Here is an 18795-nt window from a genome sequence, read left to right on the forward strand (position 1 = left end):
TGTGATAGATTGTCCTTAGGCTTATCAATATTGATAGTAACAAGCTCAAATCTAACTTCTTCTAAGAAGGTTTCTATGCTACAGAACGTTGAACTGGTGGATTCCAGTCTGACTTAACATGGAAAGGGTGAGGTTCTTTCTCCTCTCCGTAGAAGATATATTGGAAGCACATCCGTCTAGCAAATTGATCAAAATCTGTTAGTAATAGGCGCCTGACATGGCTTTGTCTCGTTATGGGCACTGGAATGAATTTTAAACCACATGATAGTAAAGTGATTTGTTCACCTGCCAAGTGTGTGTTTGACAGGTCTTTGATATGTTCTTTGCGTGACTCAATGGTGTTATGGAAACGTTTTTTGTTCTGGTCTCTTCTATGTTTTCTTTTGCGGTTTTTCGCCGCTTTGCTGTTGTGCTTACTTTCTATCCCCTCTTTCTCTTATTACTAAAGGGTCAGATAAGACAACAGGATAAGCTTCACTCTTTTTATTATTTACTTCTGACCTGATTTTTTCCAGCAATTTGTCACTGCTCTTGGCTAGAATTACTGAGGCTAGTTCGTCTACGTTCTCGTTTTGTACATTTTTCTCACTAGCCACCGGCGGTTGTTCTCTCTTCGAAGACTGCTTAGTTACAAATTTGTTCTTTCGAGACTTGGCTTGCTCAAGCTTCCTAAGCTTAACAGTGAGACGTTTAAGAGTGACTTTTACGAAGGGCGGAGCAGGAATTTGATTTCCTGGCAGAAATTGGAAAATCGATTTTTATTCGTTTTTTGCTCATTATTAGCTGTAAGGTAGATAAGAAACCTGATGTAGTTTGTTTCCCCTAGAGGTCTTCTAATTTAAAAAAAAACAAAGAAAATCGATTTCGGTGGTCGAAGGCACAAATTTCCTAACTTTTAAACCCGAAATTAGCTATTATTAACACTACTCGCGTTCGCTTACAAAAACGGGCAGAGAAATTTGGTCAATTCCTATCAACAAAAAAACTCTTTTTCTTTCGCTAGAATATAATTTCAGTGCTTTAGCGCAACTCTTCCAACTGAAAAAATGAACTGACGAGGAATGCTTTTTACGATAACAAAAATTTGAATGAAATAGTAATTTTCAATGGCAGTATTTAGCATGTGGTATAACATTAATTTTTTTCAATTCTTGCTCAAACGTGCATACAGATATTCTTATTAAACATACCTGAGAATTGGCTCGGGTTATTGGAAAGATTCTCACTTGGAGGGCATCAAACTTCGGCAAATTTTCACAGCATGACCATAAACTGTGTAAATACTTCTAATTGCCAAACGCCACGATAATGATTGTTTTAACCCCAAATGCTCGTCTTTCCTTCTTCTTGCCGAATGTGCCATTGCAAAATTCCCTTTTCAACGAAAGAGTGAGATAAAAAAGCCAACCTGGGTCAATTAAGGTCCATTTTGATCGCAAAACCTCTTCGCCATTTTGCCACAAGACTCACAAGATTACCGTAAAAACTCGTGTATAAGCCGCACTCGTAGATAAGCCGCACCCCCAAATTTAAAGCATGATTTTGAGAAAAAAAATAAAACGGCTGAAAAATGCTCAGTTGATTGTTAAAAAATGCTGGATTATGAGGAAATTTCAACAATCAATAAAGCTAAAGTTGATTCCTTGAGCCTTTCCGATCGAAGTGCAGGATGTACTATAAACACATAAATGGAAAACACTTCAGTCTTACCCAGAATTTTAGAACTTTATAGAATAATCATCATTTCTGCCAACTTTAACATTTTTGATCTTTTTCTGCCATTCGTTGACAGGTATTTCTTCATTCATCGCAGTTTTTACATCAAATTTTGCACCTAATTTTGCGCTGTGTTCATGAAAGAGTTCGTAGCTTAGTAACCAGGCACTAGTATCCAGACCCATCGCCAAGAGACACGTGGAACGCCTGGGGGTTTAAAATTATTCATGGACGAAAAGCGTGGTTTTCGTCGCTGTTTTGAGAGGAAAAACTTTTTCAAAATGATCAGTCTCCTTGTTATTTTTGTTTGTGAGGATAGTAAAGAGCTGCTTTGTCGCTTATATGGAGCAATTTTTCAGTTTTATGCGCAAAAATGCGCAGAAGATGCGGAGGATGCAGTGTGAGCGATTTATGCAGATTTATGTGGACCCGCACGGCCGCACCACCGCATCCTGTCAGATGCCCTGTAAAATTGCATGCAATGGTCTCGTAGATAAGCCACACCCACGATTTTGAGCCCAAAATTTCGGCAAAAAAGTGCGGCTTATACACGAGTTTTTACGGTAGATTTGTGACTTACGTGACATAATACACGTGACACGAACGAGATATTGTGACGTAAGTGAGTCTGCGCAGTAAGAGCTCTGGGGTCGAGAATGTCACGGAGTTAAAATAACGCAAAACAATTCTCCAGCACCGCCAATGCAGTTTGAGGAAGCAAATTGATCGTTCTGGAGTTCTGTACACACTTTCGTCAAGAGACAAGAACCACGATAAAGGAAAATTGCTAAGGATGAAGATGCAAAAGGAATTTCGCGCTTAACAGTTGCTTTGTTGTATTTTGGAGCCAAGAAATGTTTAGCTGTCAGTTAGGCTATTTTGATCGATATCACAACATTTTGTGGGACTACGATGCATTGGTAAATATGCTGCCTTCAACAACCCGGGCCAATTCTCAGGTATGTCTTAGATAAACATTTACATGTGTGTTTAAACGACAATTGAGAAAATTTGGAGTTATACCACATATTAAATAATTCCGTTGAAAACTACCGTTTAATTCGACTTTCTAGTATCGTGAAAAGTATTCCCCACCTTTTTAATTATTTCAGTTCGAAGAGTTTTGCTTAAGCCCTGAAATTATATTTTAGCGAATGGAAAAGAGTGTCTCTGTTGATAGAAAGCATCCAAAGTTCTCAATGTGGCTTTGTTTGTGAACGCGACGACAGTTAAAGATAGTGAATTTCGGGTTGAAAATTGTGTCACTTTGAGGCTCCGATCACGAAAACTGACTTGTTTTTTTTTCGAAATTAGAAGACTTCTGGGGGGAACAAAATACATCAGGTTTCTTATCTACCCAAAAGCTATTAATGAGCAAAAAATGAAGGAATTTGATTTTTCAATTTTCTGCCAGTGCAAGCGCGATTTTTATTTAAAGTCCTTCTTAATGCGTCTATGGTGAAATTTCAGCAGCGATCCTACAAGAGCCTGTTCTGCCTTTTTTTGGATTGTGCCTATTTCTTGTTTGAAATCATCATTGGGCATGATGTTTGCCCACGCTTTGTACCTTAAAGTGTTTGGACAAGTCCCTTTGTCTAGGTGGTTTTTAAGAAAACCGATTTAATTACTGGAGCTATCAATCTTCTCTTGAAACTCATCCGCATGTTTGTACATGTCACTTGTAAAGAAGTGAAATACAAGTTTTACTGTGAAAAGATTTGCGTGGAAGGAGGCATTTTTGTACCCATTTCTGTACCATAAATGTGTCTGTGGTGTTGTCCATTGAAAGTGAAAGTGTTAGAAGTAAGAATCATGTAAATGAGATCAGAGTCTGTTCGTTCTGATAGTTGGTTTGACTTGACTGTCTAGAATGTTATAAAAGGCAAATTCAGATTATTCACCACATTAACCATATGTCCAACAAAAGTCAGTACCAACAAAAGTCAGCTCAAACGTCTTTCCAAGTGAACCTAAAGCTTTGTCAACAATGTCATATCCCTTGAGAACCATATTGTTCCCGACAAAGTTCACAGAAAGCTTGGCTATTTTTATACCCAGTATGAGCAAGCCTGTAGTGCACAATTCATGTCCTAGCTCATGTTTAACACTAATTTCATAATATGGAGTCCATGTTTTATACTACATGTACCGTTTCACATAAAAAAAAAACAATGTACCTTTATGAAGTATATCAAGAACTTCCTGGCCAATAAATGCACTGCTTATGTAGGGTGAGTAGATGCTGTTGTCCTGTTTTTGTGAATTTTGTGGCCTTTCCCACACAACCAATCCTTTGTTTGATAATAAATGTATGCCCTAGCAGCACTATTGGTTTATGTGTTTGCTTGCAACGTCTTGTCTTAAAAGCATGCTTTACAAATTTCATCAATTACCGCATATTATTATAGTGATATCATAAGATTGGAGAAATGCCGAATTTTTAAATTTCATTTAATGTTCTTGTGGTGGCCTATATTAATTTTTCTTGTGGCATTAAAAAGCCTCACATAAATAAGACATAGTCCATGATCATTTGTATACAAAATTTATTTCAGTACTCACTTATTGTCATTTCAGTGTGCTTCATCAACAACACAGGCATTGAGGTGGGAGGTTTCCCTAAATTGACATCAGATATCTGGACATTAAAACAAAATATCAGGCAAGTTTTGTTGAGACTTTCAAAAAACAAACAAACTATATGTAATACAGCAACACAAATCATACTTCTGGTCTAAGTTTATTTAATCGTTCTGACAAATGCAGTAAGCAATTGAATGATCATTTTGCTACCCGACGTTGGAAAACCAAACTATGGCAAAACCTTTATCGTATTCACAAAAACGTTTCTGGATTTCACTCTTGTTTGGAACCTTTCCAATGCAAATTCTCTCCAGTTTCCTTATGTCCGTGTTCACAATGTGGAATCTTTTCTCCGGTAGTAGTTGTCCCTGGTATTTTCAGGATCACAGTTTATTAGGTCTCCCTGCACTTTTACAGCAAAGGTATTAAAGCTAGCGGAATAACTCTCTTTCTTTGACAAAATCTTATCCGTCCAAGAAATAGCCTTCCTGGCAGTCCACTGTTCGTAGAGATTTTCACTATAGCCCTTCTTCCCGAAGCAGTTATATCCCATGGAGGGGGGAAAAATCTTTGAGTTTCTTAAGTTCGACAATTTTGGGCTAACATTTGCACAAGGATATGCAGGTTCCCACCAGATTTATCTTGTTCAGCTTATCCTTGTAGAGTGAAGAATTCTTAATAGTATACCATTGTCGATAGCAGTGCTTGTTAATGTAAGATTCTGCAATCTGATAAGTTCCGTACTCAACAAACACAAGCTTGTTAAGTTATAGCAGTTGAAAAAGCCCTTTTCGACTACTTCCTTGGCAGCGGACATCAAGGGTTCCAGCTGGTGATCTTCGCAGCTTGTGTTGTTGATGATTACTTGCCGAAGAAGAGAATGATCAAATAGTAATTTTCTCCATCTCCAAGACACGAGATGCAAAGTGATTCGCTTTACAAAAGGAAGAAAGGCAAAGGTTCTTAGAAGGATTTTGTCCGGGAAATATTCATATTTCTAAGATCAGGACTACGTGGATAACATTGCTTAATGAGTCTTATTACAAAATGTGCAAAAGTCCTGTTGTTGTCCCAAAGGACAACAAGTACTTGCCAAAACTGTTCACTAGCCAGAACGTTCAAGATAGTTTTGCATTTTCTTTCTTTTACCAGGGGGAGGAATGAAAGGAAACACTTTTTAACTTTTAAATTAGACAAAAAACTCAAACCCTTTGGTTATGTGGACACGACTTCATCAAGTATTTTATTGCCATGCTGTTAGCAGCAAATGATGTGTGATGAAGTTAAAATGTTTAACCTTAAAACTTTCAATCTCATGTTGTTTTCATTATGAAATTGTGCATTTTTGTCAACTGAAATTTTGTTAAAAGCTCTTTTGAACCTTATTTTACTTTTAAGTTGTTCCTCATTCAAGGTGTTGTAAACACCACAGTTTTTCAATGCATAAAAACTTAAGAATGCCGGTCTCTAAGAATCAGACAACTTCTCGATTTCTCGGCAAGAGGATGGAACTTCGATTTCTTTCATACTTTTATGTTAGATAGGCTAGGGTATAACTTAAATCACTGTATAGTTCTTTCGTTGGAATATCCTTTTATTTTAAAGAAAAATGCAGATAACGAAAATCCGTTAAAATCGTCATTTGAGGCGCTAAATTATTCATGATTTTTGCACGAGTTTGAGAGCCTCGCGTGCAAAAACAAATCACTCTACCGTCTTTTAAACACTCAAACCATAGTTAGCAATCTCTAAACATCTACTGAAATGATTTTGGGAAATATTGCGTTGTTCTTTGTAGACAAAATAATTTAATTTTGAAGGCATACAATTCACTGCCGTAAAAGTACTTGGTAAATAAAATTAATTTTCACCATGTGCGAAACCTTCAAATCGTTTAAGCTTCTGGTGGTTGAATGTTAGAAGAATGGTGTATAAATCCCTGTAAAAATTTCTCCGGGCAAATGATTAAAAGCGACGTGAGAGCTTTTCGAATTCGGTTAAATATGCAAATATTTGACCTTCGGCGGTCAACTTTGAAGTTACGGGTCAGAAATAATTTTTGTTCCGTGCACAAGTCTTAACCCATTTAAGACCAAATTAAGCATATAAAAAAAAATACATTCAATTTTCTAACCTTTATCTGCTGTAAAAAGTAGGTCCGAAGGCCATTTTAGCATGATTATGGCTCTTATCATTCGTCGCATCTGAGCTTCGTTTCAAGTCTGCACCACGCCAACTGTCAACGTGCAACATACTCAGCGGTCTAAAACAAACGAATCTTTCATAAACTTTCGGCGCATATCGTCACCAATGCATCTTCATGGACGGCTTTGTCATTTGTTAAGTATTGCTTGGTTTATAGTCCACAAATAAAATACATCTGATCGCTGCTAAAATGGCACAATAATGTCGACGCTTATCTTTGCAGTGAAGTCACGTATCCGTTTGTTCGTCACGCAAGTCACGGGGATTTAGCAGGTTCTGGGGGGGGGGGGGTAGGGCTAAATTTGTCGTGAAAAGCTCGACTGAACGATCCTTTCTGGTAAACTCGACTTAACGAATTCCTAGGTAAAATAAACGATACTCTTTGCTACAGTTATAATAAAATACGTAAAAAAGAACTTCGGTATAACTAAACTTCGATTCCTAACAGTGATCCCATTTTTGTGTGTCTCTTAATTTACATTCGATATACAACCTTATCCTTATATCAAGGTTCAACTGTACATAATCTAGCCTTGGAACACAGGACTGATTTAAGAAAAAGAAAACGTGTATTAGAAGAGTTTCGACTTGCGTTATCTATTCTTTACTCTGAACCGAATTTATCACTGGTTACATGCTAACGCTTTTAATATTCTTAGTTACAAGAGCTTTTCGGGGCCTTATCAAAATTGTAGAACAAATACCACAGTTGAATAGCTTGTCCAAGGTTACAACAGCATGCCAATAATTGGTTAATCCACTAGGCATGGCTAGCTGACCATGGCTTATGTGCTAATTGCTGCTGGTAGAAGTTCAGTTCTCTACGGGTAGGTGGTGCGCCCAACAGAATACGGTGCTCTCTGTGACTAAAGGGATGAGCAAAATCAGCTCACCTTAAATAATAAATACAGTCGGAAATGTTAAAAAATGCGCTGTATAAAAAATGATGGGCAACACTTAAGGACTGGTATTTTTTACCTTTTTGGGGTGGGGGAAGCGCGTCAGAGGAGATTAATTAGTATAAAAGGAGCCCGTATTCTGCTATCCCTTTGAATAACAGTTATACCTTTAAACATATATAATAAATTAACTACTCATTATGGTGCAAACTGGAAACAGTGGTCTTGGCTCAAATTTTATACGCACTTCTATCCTCCACTTATTTTATTTTGAAAACAAATAAGTAGCGCACCCACCCAACAACCCCTCACGAAACATTTTCTGATCTTTTTCGTTGCTAAATAATCGCTGTTCGTGTTTAAAATCTGTCGACAGTTGCTATGCAAGGAGCTTCTTTTAAATATGCTGGAAAGTTCTATGTTTTCAATAGGGCCTTTATGCTTGCAGAGTATAAAGACTGTAAGTCGTCAATTGTGATCGTCCGGGTGAGAGTAGTGCTGAGAAAAACTATTGTTAGTGACTGACGTTTTGACAACCTGAGCAGGAGCCATCTGAGAGTCAAGTGCGTGAAAGTGCACTTGACTTTGAAGATGACTGCTGCGTCAGTGACCAAAACAGTTCTTTTCAGACACGGGGGAGGGGGGGGGGGGCGGTGGGGGGCACTCCCATAAATTTCGAATAGGGTGTAAGGGTAAAGAAAGCGAACATTGATACCCCTTTTAAGGCCCAAACCCGAAAAATAACAATCTATTCAAGGGGAGGAACAGCGTTCCGTGCCGACACAAAAAACGGCGAAACGCACACGGCAAAACACAAATCTTTATAAAATCGCTTTATACTAATACTTGAACAATAAGTTCAGTTTAAAGATACCTTTTTTTCGTTTAGCTGGGCGTTTATTTTAGCTGATATATTTAGGTACCCTATCTAAGGATCACACCCAGAACACATTGCCAAAGGGAGTAAAAATGATACCCTACTTATGGACCAAAAACTTCAAAAAATATACCCTATCCCGGAGTTTTCGGCCCAACTCTCACCCGATCGATCACACTTTACGACCTGATACTGGGTTCAAACCATTTACTTCTTTCCTATATTAAGACTGTATAACGAAGTTTTCAAGAGCTGCCTTATAACACCAAATAGCTAGCTTCTGAAGTCATGTTAGAGTTAACTACTCAGATTTGCAGCTGCAGCTTTCTACTAAACTCGTCAAAAGTTCAATGTAGGGCTTCTTTCGTTTGACGCTAATTGATGATATGTCAAGTTGATAAAAATTACACATGTCCTGAAGCATCTGAACAGAAAACTTTGAAAGTTTAGAGTAAGCAACTATTTCGCAAATGTTATGCGTGTTGTAAATGATGGGATGTTGAATTGAAATTTCTGCCATGACTTCGCTACTCAAATCTTGTATTGTCTGTTCCTGGATTCTATCCATTTCCTCCTGGTATTCCTCCTCTTCGTCCTGACATTCAACAGCAGCAGCAACCGGTCTTTTTGCAGCAAGGCGTGAAAAGAAACTTGCAACTTGCTGTGATGTTAGAAAGCTTGAAGCTTCAAATTTACTGGAGCCGTCTGGGTTTCTGGCCTTTCTCATTGACTTCGATACATTAGAAGGATCAGCTTTTTGTCCAGTCCGTTCGCCGATTTGAAATATCTCTGTGAGGTATTGTTTCTGGCTTTCGGTCAGTCGGGTTCTTTTAGCACTGGCGGACAACGCCCAGCCCATTGGTAACGATGGACAGGAATCCAGCTGCAGAGGCTGTAGTGTTTCAGTATCTTCTACAGGATTTTCAGTAGTGGCAATGCCCTGTTCTAGCTTTGTTGCATAAGACAACATTGCCTTGTCAAAAAGCGTTTCATTCTCTAGTGCATAGCTGTGCTTTCCGACCTCAAGATGATGCTGAAGGGAAGAAAATCTCTGATAGGATTTTATGCATCCCTCTTCAGGACATGAAAATAGTTTATTGTGACACTCGCTGTCCTCGTCACTCTGTTCATCTGAGGCTTCAGCCACATCCAATGCCAACTGAACATCTTCCTGCTGTCTTTGGGATGGTTTTCTCCTAGACGTGATTGCGGTAAATTGAGCCTTTGGCATACTGGCCTCCTTTAATGTTTTTAGTACAGGTGTGGTATGGCTTTCCGGTAAATTCAACTGATTCCAAGGCAGGAATTTACCAGGGCCAACTCCATATGATCTCCAAACTCTCAGTCCATCTTTTTCGTATTCGATATTATTAATGAAGCTGACACCTTCCCATTTTACAGACACGGGCTTGGGAATATCTGGTGTATCACATACTGTAGCCCTCACGCCAGCAACACCACCAGAGGACTCAATGGCATCCTGCATTTGTTCCGCCGTCTCAACATCATGACCTGAGTTTAGATACATTCTCATATGACTTTTAATTGACGCTGCTTTGCGGTCACACGACCCTTTGCCCCCTTGTGGGTCTGAAAAATCCAATCTGACGCTAATGTCGTACTTGGAAGCTACCTGCTGAATTGCCAGTAATGTGGATGCACAGTGGTAGCACCCAGCGTTATCCTGCCTGAAGTGCACACGATTTACGTCAGGCATTGTTGCCTTCAGTTGCTTAATGACGTCATCAATGATACTCAAAACTGTAATGCTGTCTTGGTTACAGCTTTGAAGAATGTGTACAAATGTTAGCATTTGGGGTTGACCTTCAAACTTTCTCATGGCAGTGGTGATGTGCCATGAAATACCTCGTTTTCCAAACCAATCGGATTGGCTCTCGCGATATTTTCTTGGGAGGAATTTCATGGCCCAATCAAAGGTTAAAAGAACAGAGTGAGCATCTAAGTTCTTTAAGACATCCAGCCGCGCTTCATCTTGGTTGATTGAACGGAGCAAATGAGCTTTCCACGCTTCGATTCTCTTCTTAGCTAAAGAAACGACGTATTTCATCTCTTCTTTCTCATCACATGAGATATCAACATTTTCTAGGCAAGACTCAATTTCAGTGACAACATTCGAGAACAATTCGCACCGATCACATCTGAGATCGTGCTCGTGATCACAGGGGCTGACATAATCGGGATCACCCCGATAACTGAGGGCGTATGCCCTGCAATGATCTGGAACTCTAGAACTTGGTGATACATGTACCTGAAATCGAATTGTAACGGGCGGAAAATTTTCAGTTACATTTTTCTACAGCTAATCAAATCTGAATATGAAATCACAGGATAATATGAGTCATTTACAGCAGGAACTAACCCTAAAACGTAAAGTTCATGCATAAAAAGGTATTCCTCCATTGGTTTTTCGTTGTTACTACACCTTGAATGCATAATTTTTTAGCTGAGTGTAATTTTCTTTACAAGAAGCAGTTCTTATCTGTTGACTATGACGTAATATGACGTAAAGTAGCGTCATAAAATCAATCTCTCACATTTTCTTAAGATGTGTTATTTAGATGAAAATTATCTTTTAAAAAGCCGGTATGCTAAACCAAAACATCTTTTAGGAGCTACGTAAAATAAATCAGCGAAACACATTAGTACAAGGAAGACTATCTAAAAAATCTTAATTTGTTGTATTGAACTTGTTGGCCTACCTTAAAGTCACCTTTGAGATACCGTTTTGACAGCTTTAGTTTCTCGCTTTGGTCTTTAGCCCATGAGAGCCCTTTACCATGGTTGTCACCTAGCTTGTCAACTACGGCTGCCAATTCGTCAAATGCCTTTGCACCCTCTGCTGAGACATAGTCAAGTCCTTGCAAAGACTTGCGCACCGACGCAGAGCAAACTTTAAGTACCCTACAGAGAGTAGAGCGGCTCAAGGGATCGAAGCCGGTTTCATGGCAATAGTACTGATACTGTTGGACAATCTGCTCGGGAATCATGGTCCTCACGACATTTGGGATTTTAATCTCAATGTTCGAGGACAATTTCAAGGTTTTCTCCCCGAATGGCAAATCCTGCATTACGTACGGACTGGTTATGAATGTCAAGAAGTGGTCAAGTTTTACTGGTGATACTCTCATCCTTGTGTTTTCAGCTGTAGGAACAGCGGAGCCTCTACCATGGAGTAAGATGTGGTGTCGTGCGATGTTGTATCTGTAACGGGTAAGATTAGGGATCCACGTTTTGATTAATTTAAAGCTGACCTTATCAGCCATGATCGACAGTATCTGTCTACGCGTGCTCCAATGACTCGCGTTTTGATAACACTCGACAAGAACTCCCATCAACGTAGAATCGATGTCGCGTTCATCTTCTTTGGATGACTGCAAGGAGTTGAGCAAAATTTCTGCGCTTTGAGGTGCTATTTCCTCCAAAGCTGAAATGACAACCTGTCTCGCTTTGCGCTTGTGAAATCGTTTCGTTCGTTCTGCAGCTTCGTCCCAAGGCGTAATCATTGAATATCGGATTGGACTTATGTCTCTAGAAGCCAAAAATGAATTAAGTTTGTCTCTTGAAGTGCTGCGTGCTTCAAAGTCATCTCCAGATGGAGTTGCAAAACCTTCAGACGGTTGATAGATACTTGATGGTGTTTCGACATTCGAACTCACACTTTGTGGTGTCTGAGATACTGGACTTACAACAGCGGGGTTAAAGGTTACCTCGTCATCATCATCCTATGGACAGAAAAAAAAGTCCAAACATTATTGTCTTCTGAATTAGGATCAAAACTCAGTATCTGATGACATATTCAGGACATAGAGAATAAAGAATCTTCCGAATAGATTCATTATATTCGAGAATATCCAGCCAATGATTGCCGAAACTTGGTTGGTAAACAGTTATATTTGCTATAAGCTATACCTTCGTCAGACCTTAGCACGACCAACTGCAAACTGCCACAAGTTTGAAGGACATTATAACTTAAGTGAAAAATCGCAAACATAGCAAAGCATGCCGGTGATGTAGTATAGACTGTTTGTATCTGGGGTGTTGCTTTCGAAAAAATTTTCTCGGCCCTTTGTTGCTATAAGAATAAGGGAGGGGGAGAGGCGGGTCCCCAGGGCCCCTTCCCTAGATCCACCACGGTTGATATACTGGCTTTTGATGTTATCATATTCACACTCTAAACCGCCATGAGACTGGTAAAGCCAAGGTAATGCGATAGGATTTCGCCTCACCGTACAATTTTCATAGGTTTCGATTGCATCAAAATAGTGGATTTCATGCATTTCAAGGCGTGTCTGACTGTCATTTGTGGCGTTTTATTGACCGGGCGGGGCCTGGGTCCAGTAAATAATCTGCGTAACAGGTCAAAGCTCGAACTTGAGTCGTCGGCGCTAAACGGAGAAATACAACGGGATGGCTTTAGTTTACTGTTTATTTTATCGTGAATGGACTTCTTTTTAATGTAATTCAACTGGTTTGGTTTATGTCATTCAACATTCAGTACAAAATAAATATTTGAATGCGTAAGTAGGAATTCATCCTGCCAGGCATGTGGTTTTTAAAAAAAGCAAGAGATGACGCGGTGAAGAAAATTCATGTCACGCACACTCCGTGACTCACGCAAACACGACCTGTGTGTTTCCCAAGTGAGTGCTTTTTCCGGGGGGGGACTCCTATATGAAACGGATGGGGATGCTCGTCGGAAAATTTGAAAAGAACCCCTAAAAGAGACCAATCTGGGTGTGGCTCAAGCTTTTCGTGACCCCTAAAAGATACCAAAAAACTAAGAATAGAATTTATATTTGTATATTTCTTCGTGTAAAACCCTAAACGAGACCATAATGGCTTAAAATATTGGCATATATTGGCGTTTTGCCCAGAACACCCTAAGCGAGACCAAAAATCCGAAATTTACACCCGTAAGCGAGGCGACGAGCATCCGCGTCACTTTCATATTCGAGTCCCCCCCCCCCCCCCCCGGGGTGCTTTTCTAAAGATTTTTTACTGTGTGGTGCCGTGTCTAGCCAAAGAATTGATAGAAGTGGTCAAATAAACGTTAAACGCCCGCTTATAATTTGCTTGAGGTTTCTTGTTCTCCTTCAAGTCACGTGAAGTGTCGTATACTCACCAACGTCATTCTTTTCATCTGATCACTGATGTTGGAATCATTTCTCATTTCTGAAACTGGATCCGAATGATCATGCCCTGTAGTAGCGGTAACATCTTTCAACCTCTCCCTACATTTCCTACATACACCTAAATGGAGAAGGAACACCATTAGGTTTGTTCTGATAATCTTTCTTAATGACATAATGAAAATTAAAACTTACCTGATCCAACTTGCACAAACGAACCAGTCTTGAGTAGGATGACTTCCGACTCCTTTTTACCCAGCCCTCGTTCACCTTTTGGCCACGCTCCTTTTACCTTCCCATGCTGCGAAATTTCCTCCGGGACCCTGCATCTTGAACTGGAGCCTCTACTCCATCCTATTCCAAGTTTCGATCGGTGGTTTGGACATATCGTCATGGAACTCAAGCTTTTGCTCTTTGTAAACTTAGCTGCTCGACATAAGATAAGATCAATCTCATTTTCAGGTCCGGTAAATTTATACTGGGACTTGTGACTGCTGATGTCCTTCTCACACGACAGTAGAGGAACGATTTCCCTGTGACGCTTTCGATCTTTAGAATCAAAACCACAAACACCACCAACAAGGGCCTTAAAAGAACAACAACCTTCCATTTCCAGTGAAATAAACTGAACTTTGAAAAATTGTTTATGTGCTACCAAAACAAACAGACAGCGCCAATAACTAGCACGACCAAGGTTTTGTTTACTTAGGAAGCCACTAAATTAAATTTGGCGATTTTTTCACACGCCGAATTGCCTTAGCAATTTGCTTATCTTTTTAGCATGATATTTTTTTAACTGAGTTGTTTTAACATGTTTTAATTTCTTTTGCACTTCAAATTAGTTATTGTTGAATTTAGGCATCATGAATTCGACAGTATGTTCAAAACGGCACCCCAAGAAGTACTTTGTTACAGGTTGACGAATGACCACCTGAAGCCACAGGTCACCCAGATTTACCGTAGGGCGAAAAAAAAAATGGTGATGCAATGTTTTTATTAAGTTGCCACTCGATCACGAAATAAAAAATCAAAACTTTTCATTACTTCTATCATTAACCATTTATACAGGAAATGCGATATTTGGTTAGGTATCTTTGTGAAAAAAAAATAAAACTTTGCAAACCAACCAACCAAGAACCCCCGGCCCCCACCCCTTCACCCAAAAAAAAAACCATAGACGCGAGTTTTTCTCTTCGTTTTCAGTTCTACAGTAAAAAGGGAAATAACTACCTAAAAATCTACCTGTTTTGTAAAGTTTTATATCCCCCTCCCACCCCAGCATTACAACCAAGCCCGCACGAGCAACCGAATTCGCGAACAGTTGCATTACACTGTACCAAAAGCTTATCACCTGACAGTACGTGTGCTTTATCTTGTCTGCTTTAAGATATCACTGTTGTTGTTGCTGGCTGGAGTACGTACTTGTCATAAAGTGTTAAATCAAGCATTTCCGCATATTCAACCTTTTCCACACCCACCCACCACCCCCTAAAAAAATGTATATGACACAGTATTGCGTGACCAACAGACGGCTCAGTGCAAGATGGGACTGTAAGCGCCGACATCATGCCGTTTAGCGATCAGATGTAATTTTTTTGTGTACTATTAACGAAGCAATACTAACAAACGGCTATGTCGTCGAAGAAGATGCAGTGGTAATGAAATACGCCGAAAGTTGATCAAAGATTGGATTTCAACCACTAAATATGTTGACAGTTGGCGCAGTGAATACGACATACTTACACAAACGAAGCTCAAATTGCTACGAATGACTAGAGCCGGAATCGTGCTTAAGTGGCCTTCGGACCTGCTTTTTACAGCAGATTAAGGTTAGAACATTTCATAATGTTTTTGTGTGTGATTGTTTTGACCCAAAATGGGTTAAGACTTGTGCACGGATTGAAATATTTATGTCATTCATTACTGACCCGTAACTTCAAAGTTGACCGCCGAAGGTCAAATATTTGCATATTTTACCGAATTCGAGAAGCTCTCACGTCGCTCTTAATCATTTGCCCGGAGAAATTTTTACAGCGATTTATACACCATTCTTCTTACATTCAACCACCAGAAGCTTAAACGTTTTAAAGGTTTCGCACATGGTGAAAATTAATTTTATTTACCAAGTACTTTTACTTCAGTGAATTGTATGCCTTCAAAATTAAATTATTTTGTTTACAAAGAACAACGCAATATTTCCCAAAATCATTTCAGTAGATGTTTAGAGATTGCTAACTATGGTTTGAGTGTTTTAAAAGCGGTAGAGTGATTTATTTTTGCACGCGAGGCCCTCAAACTCGTGCAATAATCATGAATAATTTAGCGCCTCAAATGACGATTTTAACGGATTTTCGTTATTTGCATTTTTCTTTAAAGTAAAAGGATATTCCATCGAAAGAACTATACAGTGATTTAAGTTTTACCCTAGCCTACCTAACTTTAAAGTATGAAAGAAATCGAAGTTCCATCCTCTTGCCAGGAAATGTTGGATTCTTAGCGACCGGCATTCTTAAATAGTCAGATCTCATATTTCACTGAGCAGTTACGACAGCCATCTTTTGGAGTCAAGCCACCTGCTTACAGCCAGAGCTGAATGATAGTTCTGAGGAGAAACACCATTTATTGAGATATCCATATGGACTTCTAGAGTAGAGACTTGAAGTGTTGCTTGGAGGTCACACATGATCCTGTATAGACAGAAATTGCCTCTCTCACAACATGCTGTTTGCACACGAGACAAAGCACAGCTTAAAAAAGTGTGAAGCTCTGGAAATAGACCTGATGAGGCTAGTGTGCCTATGTCATGGCACCTTCCTCCTACAGGGCCATACAACCGAGCAAACAGACCATTAGGCAATACATTAATGTCCAACAAAAGACAGTTCAAACTTCTTTCATAGTAAAGCCACTGCCTTGCCAACAATATTGTATCCCTTGAGAACCATATTTTTCCTACAAAGTTGACAGAAAGCTTGGCTATTTTTATACCCAGTATGAGCAAGCCCATAGTGCACAATTTAAATCGTAGCTCATGTCTTACACCCAATTCATAATCTGCAGTCCATGTTTTACACTGCTTGTATAGTTTTATATAACAAACAATGTATCTTTATGAAGTATATCAAGAACCTCCTGGGCAATTAATACCCTGGTTATGTAGCATGAGGAGATGCTGTTGCCCTGTTTTGCGAATTTTGTGGACTTTCCCACACAACCAATCGTTTGTTTGATTATGTATGCTCTAGCATACATTGTCGTGGCCTATGCCTCACACAAATGAGACGTAGTCCATGATCATTTGTAAACAAAATTTATTTCAGTACTCACCAAATATCAATATAATGTGCTTCGTTTACAACACAAGAAACCGCTTTGGTTTGAAAGACTTGAGATTTGAGCAAAGACCTCCCTTGCTTACAAGGGAACATCGCCCCTGACAACTTAGAAAAGAGCAATCTCCACGATTTCAGGAGATTTTTGCAGCCTGCATCAGGGCCATAGGTGGATTGATTGAAGACAGACCTATTTTTAAAGCATGGTCGATCCCAGTAAAATATATATTAGACAGGAACTGGTAGTTAAAATTCAAAGCTTAGTTAGCCTGGCTAGGACAATGTCAAATCAGACGAATCAAATCAGGAAGTTTAGAAGGCTCAGAGGCCAGATTAACTTTGCCCAATACCACCATCTTTTGAAGCCATTTTCATTTTTTGGAGTAATGGGTTAACCCAGTGCCAGTGTCTTTGTGTTTATCTCCTTTCTGTTCTTCCGATTGCATGATGATTACGAGGTTTTTTCAAGTGTTCACTAGTTTGACTGTAGTGGCCGCCTTTCCAAGCAGAACAGGGCGCGAGAATACAGTGGTACGAACCATATGTCTTACAGTCTAATCTGGTTTATTTTACCATGAGGTGGGGAAGAATTACAGTTTGAAGTTGAAAGTAAAGCATTACAGGATTCTCTTTACCAAAATGTCTGGCTAGGACTGTCAAAGACTGTAATGGAACGTACTCGGGAATGGCTTTGGGTGAAGCTTGAGTCAACGGGTAGCAAAGCTACAAAACATACACTAAAAAATACACTGACAAGGTTATATTGTCATTTTGGGGAATTTGACACTGTTGTAAGTAGTGTATAAATTGGAGCAACAGAGCTTCCCCTTGTGTTTTTAAGGAGTTCAACACTAACCTGTCCTCTGGTGTTGGTTTTCTTTTTTTTTAAAGTGAAACTCAACATAAGCTTAACTGTCATAACTGTAACGTTAACATTTTCCAAGTGCAAGACTGTGTATCTGCAAATTACAATGCAAGAAATCAGATTCCTTTTTTACATTGCTTAATATATGTTCAGGCAAGAATATGGTATCTCAAAGTTCTCAGGGTAATCAGGAAGAAATATGTTAAAATATGTTAAACTGGTGAAAAATAAAAAAAATAAATTTCAATATATGTATCATCAGCTTGTACCCTGACAGTGAAAAGGGGTAGAAAAATGTTACAGTTTTAAGATAAATGTTATTCCGAATATAAACGTTACGCTTTAGAGTGGGGGCAGGCAACTAGCCAAAGCTTTTTAGAAATGTAGTATATTTTGGGGTTTTAGTAAGCAAAATTACTAGTGGAAATTCAATACAGTTTTGTAAAAAGTAAGTGCAAATTGAAATTTACTCTGAGTTTAACATATTTTGAATGTATTGAAAAAGGGTTTAAATTTTCAAAACATTGTTAATAATATTTTGAATATGATATAAGTTTTAAAAAAAATATCAAAACACTATTTCAACGTATATTTACAATTTTGTAACAGGGAGACCCCTATTCAGGGTCCCCCTGTTCTTGAGGGTCCCTATTTGACATAGGCCTATCAAAAATAGAAAAGAAAAACAATATTAACAGTGGCATAAATAAAAAAAAACATGAACATGAATTCATAAAAACAAAACAGGAATTATATGTGGCTTAATGTAATTTAGGCTAGGTCAAATGCGAAACAATGCTGGTCAGCAGTTTTCTGCAGGGTTTTTATATGGGGTGGCCGGGGGTTTTGTACAGGGCCCCACATTCCTTATAGTGTGGCTTCAGATTTCAAGTTATTCGGCATTTGCTTTTTTTTGCTTAGTGCTTACGGTGCTTTTATTCCCGGCCCACCCCTCCCTCTTGTCAGAGTAAGTATGTGCTAAGTATGTGTGTTTCCACTTTCTCTTCAGTGTGACGGTGCTGGGTGGGTGAAATACAAATTTTACCATGAAAAGATTTGTGTGGAAGGAGGTATTTTTGTACCCATTTCAGCTTTGTCAACCACTTTGGCCTGAAAGACCTGAGATTGGAGCAGGGACCTCCCTTGCTTTGAAGCGACAATCGCCTCC

The sequence above is a fragment of the Oculina patagonica genome, chromosome 4 (assembly GCF_052425735.1).
Source record: "Oculina patagonica isolate OP01 chromosome 4, crgOcupat, whole genome shotgun sequence".
Classification (NCBI taxonomy): Eukaryota; Metazoa; Cnidaria; class Anthozoa; order Scleractinia; family Oculinidae; genus Oculina; species Oculina patagonica.